Below are 7181 nucleotides of genomic sequence, written 5' to 3'. Positions count from 1 at the left end.
ATTTTACTCTTTAATTCTAATCAATGATAAATCAATGATGTTATTAGTGAATTTATTAGTGTTGAAAAAAGAGTCTGTTGATTGAAGCAGTTTCAGGGTTGAGTGTAGGGAAATAACATTGATGAATTACTGAGTTTTTTTTTCTTATTTTTGGATTTTACCACTTTGCATGCTTTTTAAATACTTATTTTCTCTTTTTTGTTATAGTGGAGCAAAAATATTATTTGTACTTTTGTTGTGATATGTTTGTAGGAAACTCTGTAATACAGAACTTTCAGTTCTTTTGAGATTTTAAAATCTGGAAGATAATTTTGAAGAAGGACAGGAAGTCTATTCACATGTTTCATACAGATGCCAATTTTAACATGAGATTATATTGAACTAGCTTAATGTATCACCTCAGAAGCAGAGATTTCCAAAAAAGATCATACGATACTGGCAGATGTCTGGGTTTGGTACTAAAAGAGTTCAGTGTGTACTTAGAAATTTAATGAAGAGATTGAATCAAGATGGCAGACTGACAACAAGTTCTAGTCTCTCCTGACTCCTCCCCTGTTTAGATTATCCCAAGAATCTTTAAAAATTACAAGAAAGTTACATGAGCATACATAGTTGTGTGCATCCATGCACATACATTGATACTGAAAAACATAAAGGCGTGCTCTCAAAGGACCAAACATTATGACAATCTTTGAAAAATAGATGTAAAGTAATTAGCCTCCAACTAATAAAAATAAATGAAAAAAAAAAAATAGAAGGCTCACAGGACAGGATTACAGTTGGATAAACAAAAGCTGTATAAGCAGAGGCTTAATATTGAAATGGGGTGGCTCCTGGGGATGTTCTAAGCACACAAAAAGAAGCTATTGATATCAAAGGGCCCTTGGACAATAGAGTTACTGATTGAGGTACCACTGTAGGAAGAGTCAGGTAGGTCAGCTTTTCAGCCTTGCTTCCATGTGCAAACAGTGGATACAAGAACTTGCTCCTAAAGAAGGCAGGGACAGCCATGCTGGCACTTTTATTAAAAAGATAGGACAGGGCCCTGGATAGTTTTTAACATCTAGGAGGAAGAGAGGCCTCACATCTTGAAGGCTGGTATCAGTTCTCCTTCTCAAGGTGCACAACCAACATTCCCTCCTCCACAAATCTATAAAAAACATAGGTTAAAAAGGATGCACTACTTCCAAAAGAACAATAACAAAACTCACACCTGCCTTTTTAACAGAAATAAGGAAACTGGAATAATGTCTTGAAAGAAGTTAATGTAGAATTCTGTGCTCAGCAAAGTAGCCTTTAAAAATGAAGATGCAAATGTGTTTAGAAAACAAAAATTAAGAAAAAAAAATTTTTTTTACAGATCCTCACAAAGAATTGCTAAAGAGAGTTGTTCAGGCTAAAGGAAAAATGATCCCAGATGGAAGTACAGAAATGCTGGAATAAATTAACAGCAATGGAAAGGACAAGTACAAGGTCAGTATATAAAACTCAATTGTATTCTGATATTATAGAAATAAAAAATTAGAAAATAAAAAGCTTTAGGTGATAAAATTTATAACATAAAAAATAAAATCAGTTCAGTTCAGTCATTTAGTTGTGTTTGACTCTTTGCGACCCTGTGGACTGCATGAAGCACACCAGGCCTCCCTGTTCATCACCAACTCCCGGAGTTTACTCAAACTCATGTCCATTGAGTCAGTGATGCCATCCAGCCATCTCATCCTCTGTCGTCACCTTCTCCTCCTGCCTTCAATCTTTCCTAGCATCAAGGTCTTTTCAAATGAGTCGGTTCTTTGCATCAGGTGGCCAAAGTATTGGAGCTTCAGCTTCAGCATTAGTCCTTTCAATGAATATTCAGGACTGACTTCCTTTAGGATGGACTGGTTGGATCTCCTTGCAGTCCAGGGGACTCAAGAGTCTTCTCCAACACCACAGTTCAAAAGCATCAATTCTTTGGCACTCAGTTTTCTTTATAGTCCAACTCTCACATCCATACATGACCACTCGAAAAACCATAGCTTTGACTAGACGGACCTTTGTTGGCAAAGGAATGTCTCTGCTTTTTAATATGCTGTGTAGGTTGGTCATAACTTTTCTTCCAAGGAGCAAGCAGCTTTTAATTTCATGACTGCAATCACCATCTGCTTTGATTTTGGATCCCCCCAAAATAAAGTCTGTCACTGTTTCCATTGTTTCCCCATCTATTTGCCATGAAGTGATGGGACCAGATGCCATGATCTTAGTTTTCTGAATGTTGAGCTTTAAGCCAACTTTTTCACTCTCCTCTTTCACTTTCATCAAGAGGTTCTTTAGTTCTTCTTCACTTTCTGCCATAAGGGTGATGTCATCTGCATATATGAGGTTATTGATATTTCTCCCAGCAATCTTGATTCCAGCTTGTGTTTCATCCAGTCCAGTGTTTCTCCTGATGTACTCTGAATATAAGTTAAATAAGCAGGGTGACAATATGCAGCCTTGATGGACTCCTTTCCCTATTTGGAACCAGTCTGTTGTTCCATGTCCAGTTCTAACTGTTGCTTCCTGACCTGCATACAGATTTCTCAGGAGGCAGGTCAGGTGGTCTGGTATTCTCATCTCTTTAAGAATTTTCCACAGTTTGTTGTGATCCATACAGTCAAAGGCTTTGGCATAGTCAATAAAACAGAAGTAGATGTTTTTCTGGAACTCTCTTGCTTTTTTGATGATCCAACTGATGTTGGCAATTTGATCTCTGGTTCCTCTGCCTTTTCTAAATCAAGCTTGAACATCTGGAAGTTCACGGTTCACGTATTGCTGAAGCCTGGCTTGAAGAATTTTGAGCATTACTTTGCTAGCATGTGAGATGAGTGCAATTGTGCGGTAGTTTGAGCATTCTTTAGCACTGCCTTTCTTTGGGATTGGAATGAAAACTGACCTTTTCCAGTCCTGTGGCCACTGCTGAGTTTTCCAAATTTGCTGGCATATTGAGTGTAGCACTTCCACAGCATCATCGTTTAGGATTTGAAATAGCTCAACTGGAATTCTATCACCTCCACTAGCTTTGTTCATAGTGATGCTTCCTAAGGCCCACTTGACTTCGCATTCCAGGATGTCTGTCTCTAGGTGAGTGATCACACCATCGTGATTAACTGGGTCATGAAGATCTTTTTTGTACAGTTCTTCTGTGCATTCTTGCCACCTCTTCTTAAAATCTTCTGCTTCTTTTAGGTCCATACCATTTCTGTCCTTTATTGAGCCCATCTTTGCATGAAATGTTCCCTTGGTATCTCTAATTTTCTTGAAGAGATCTCTAGTCTTTCCCATTCTATTGTTTTCCTCTGTTTCAAATAGACAGCAACTCCAATTTTTAATGAGCACAATGTAGCCAAAAGATGACATTTCAGCTCCTTTGGAGCGAGTTGGGGTTAAGTACATAGTTCTGATCCATGAGCTATACGTTAAAAAACTGATGAGACTTTAGGAAAATCTCTTTAGAAAACAAAAGTCCTTTTCCTCCCTTCTCCATGTTGCTACTTTAATTTTGAGCAAAATGGCTGGAGCTCCACCAGTCATTTTGGAATATGAGAAGAAATATGAGCAAAGGTAAGCAACAAAAGGGAAGAAACCTGGATCCCTGACAACCACGGAAACTTCATGCTTGCCCAGGACTTCCTACCCCTAGACATCTTTCATACAAAGAAATAATTTTATAAAAGGGAGTTTCCCTGGTGGCTCAGATAATAAAGAATCTGCCTGCAATGCAGGAGAACTGGGTTTGATCCCTGGGTCGGGAAGATCCCCTGGAGAAGGGAATGATAATCCACTTCAGTATTCTTGCCTAGAGAATTCCATGGATAGAGGAGAATTTTATAAAGACTTCAACTATTTAAGTCATAACATACTTTAGTGGCTTACCCATACTTATGTAATAATTAGAACTCTCAAAGATTAATTTACGTGATTGCTTTAAATTTATTTGCATATTTAAATTAGAATTTGTACAAAAAACGAAAGCAGAATTCAAACTAGAATTAAACTAGAATCTGTGTGTTGGCATCTGTTATTTTTTTGTCATTCAGTTTGTGATCTTCCTAGTTGTAGATATGATGGATTTTGGGTCAAAACGTGGACATTTTGGATATTATGTTATGGGTGGGGCTCTGTATCTTAATTAACTTCTGTTTTAGCCAGCCTCCTCTGACACTGCTCTGGAAGGGATGTGCACACCCCTGGCAGCACACCCCCATTACTACCAGATGGTAATGAAAGCCCCAGTTCCCCACCCAGCCTCCATTGATAGTCCAGGGAGCAGCACTTCTTGTTACTGCTGGGTGGGGGTAGGAGCCAGCTCTCTGTAAGTGTGGGATGTATAAGGCAAAGAGAACTTTTGTTCTTTGTGTCATTTCTAGAGTTTCTAGGTTGCTAGCCAATCTGCCTTCTTCTCTCCAGCTTTTAGAATCTCTCTCTCTCTCTGTCTCTCTATATATAGGCTTCCCAGGTGGCGCTAGCGGTAAAGAACCTGCCTGCCAATGCAGGAGATCTAACAGACATGGGTTCAATTCCTGGGTGGGGAGGATCCCCTGGAGGAGGCAATGGCAAGCAACTCCAGTACTCTGTGCCTGGAAAATCCCATGGACAGAGGAGGCTACAGTCCACAGGGTCGTAAAGAGTCAGATAGGACTGAAGTGACTTAGCACACGCGCATGTGTCCATACACACATGTATATAGTGTCCAGTTTTCAGTTGTACTTAAGCAACAGGAATATGGAAAAATATATCTACTCTATCTTCCTCGAAGCCTTTATTTGTTTTATTACAGAGAAGCGTTGCTGAATCCCTCATGCTGCCATAACTGATAGTCTCTCTACTTTTCTCTTAAACATTTTTTCCTTCCCTCTACTTTTACAGTTTCTATTACTAGTTTAACTAATAATCATCCTCAATAATCTAAGCTAAAAATAGAATTTAAATGCATTCAAAACACACTAATTATCTCTTGGTGCGTAACAAACCATACCAAAATTTTGTGGAATAAAATGACAACTGCTTTAAAATCACCTTGGATTCTCTGGGTCAAGAATTTGGACAGGGTACAGCAGAGATGGCTTATCTCTGGTTCATGATATCTGGGGTCACTGCTGGCAAAGCTTGGATAGTTGTGGGAGACTACTGGATGAGGTCCAGAATCATCTGTGGGTCTCTTCACTCACATGTCTGGTGGCTGGGCTGGGAATGCTTGAAGGTTGGGCTTAGTTGGACCTGTTAACTGGAATGTGGATGACGTGGTCTCTTCTTGTGGCTTAGGTTTCCTCACAGTATGGTAGCCTCAGGATGGTCAGATTTTTTCAGTGGTGGCTCAGGGCTTCAGGAAAGAGTATTCTAGTGGACAAGGCAAAACCTGAATGGCCTTTTTGGATCTAACCTTAAAAGCCATTTGATGTTACTTTATTCCATTGGCTGAGATGTCCCCCTCCCCTTGACCTCTCTATGGAAGGGCTGTAAAAAAAATTGAGGCTGATTTTCTAAACTGCCACAAGATGTATAGAAACCTTGAGTATCTTTTATATAAAAAGTATAAAATAAATATAAAAAAGTTTACAAACAGTGGCTTCAAAAAATTATTTTTCTTCTAATATTTTCAATATTGGGCTTCCCTGGTGGCTCAGAAGGTAAAGAATCCTCCTGCAATGCAGGAGACCTGGGTTCAATTTGATCCCTTGGTTGGGAGTATCCCCTGAAGGAGGGCATGGCAGCCCACCCCAGTATTCTTGCCTGGAGAATCCCCATGGACCAGAGGAGCCTGGTGGGCTATAGTCCATGGAGTTGCCAAGAGTTGGACATGACTGAGTGACATATGCATATACAAATACATGTACATATACAGTACATATTCAATATTATCTGCTAAGTACAAAGGCCAAATATAATGATAATTAATGAATTAATTTAAATATAACCAAAAGTTTTAACAGTTTTCTGAAATTTAGGTATTATTATAAAATTTATATTATTATATTTTATAATAATATTTATAATTGTAGCTACCAATGTGAAGAATAAGTGTTGTGTTTAATACGTGTTATGTCTAGACTTACATATATACAAAGGCAGGAGGAGAAGGGACCGACAGAGGATGACATGGTTGGATGGCATCACCAACTCAATGGACTTGAGTTTGAGCAAGCTCCAGGAGATGGTGAAGGATAGGGAAGCCTGGAGTGCTGCAATCCATGGGGTCTCAAAGAGTCAGACACGACTGAGAAACTGAACAACAATTGTTTCATATTGTTAAGTTTTCCTCAGATGCCACGTGCAACTGTTGTAAAAACTGTTAAATATTGGATATCAAGAGTTTAAGAAAGTGAACACTCTGCTCTATGACCTATTTTACTATTCAAAAACCTACCGTGGTCATGAAATTTGAGAAGAAAGATACATTGAGCTGAATATTTTCTTGCCTAATAATTTCTCCCACTCAAATGCTCCTCATGCTCTGAAGCATTGTCCGTCTCTGACGTTAGCAGTGCCACAGTCCTCTCTTCTTCATTTGGACACAGGGTAGGGTGGCAGAGTGTTCCTCTGGTGCTTAAATGGCGTGACTCACAGCAGCAGGCATGCTGGATTGTGAATTGCTCAGTGTCATCACTGAGCACTGGGTCCTGAGTGACAGAAGTACCCATGTGATTTTTGCCAAATTTGTTATTTGTGGTTTTCTGGTTTCCGGGTCCCTCTAAGGTGTGGGACTAGAGCAGGGGCCCTTTGCCCAAGTTTGAAGGTGTTGCCACTTCTGCATGAACTTTCCAACTCTGTCTAATCACTCTCGCAGCTATCTCCACTTCTGAGTTTATAATCCAGGGAGCTTCTAGGAACATGAAGTTCTTTCAGTGGTGTTTCCACAGTAAATTTTGCCCCAGCTCTCAGGTTCAGAAGTTGATGGGATGCCAGTTTGACCCATAATGTGGAGCTCTGACATCTGGAGAGTGTGATCACACTTGGTACTCACAATGTTTCTTGACCTTTAGAGGTGAGTCATAGCTTCAGTTCGTTGAATTTTCTTATTCTAGGGGAAAGGGGATTCATTTAATCAAGCAGAACCCTTGTATCAGTGAGCCTAGACAACCTCCAAAACGTAAGGCCTCTATGTGTATTTATTCTCTAGAATGTCTTCTCCATATCTGAGAACTGTGGTCAGAATTCAGTCT

The 7181-nt window shown here is 39.6% G+C and overlaps 1 long non-coding RNA gene across 1 annotated transcript in view; it reads right to left on the bottom strand.

Annotated features, from left to right (window-relative positions):
* Window positions 1-5757: 5757 nt before the first annotated feature.
* The window catches only part of LOC122446092, a 30392-nt gene continuing 28968 nt past the window's right edge, over window positions 5758-7181 (bottom strand). Inside the window, exon 5 of the long non-coding RNA XR_006270769.1 lies at window positions 5758-7039. This is a non-coding gene — a long non-coding RNA (uncharacterized LOC122446092). The remainder of the gene's footprint in view (window positions 7040-7181) is intronic.

Source organism: Cervus canadensis, chromosome 8, assembly GCF_019320065.1.
Source record: "Cervus canadensis isolate Bull #8, Minnesota chromosome 8, ASM1932006v1, whole genome shotgun sequence".
Lineage (NCBI taxonomy): Eukaryota > Metazoa > Chordata > Mammalia > Artiodactyla > Cervidae > Cervus > Cervus canadensis.
The sequence above is the reverse complement of the archived record's forward strand: the minus strand, read 5'-3'. Positions and strand labels throughout refer to the sequence as shown.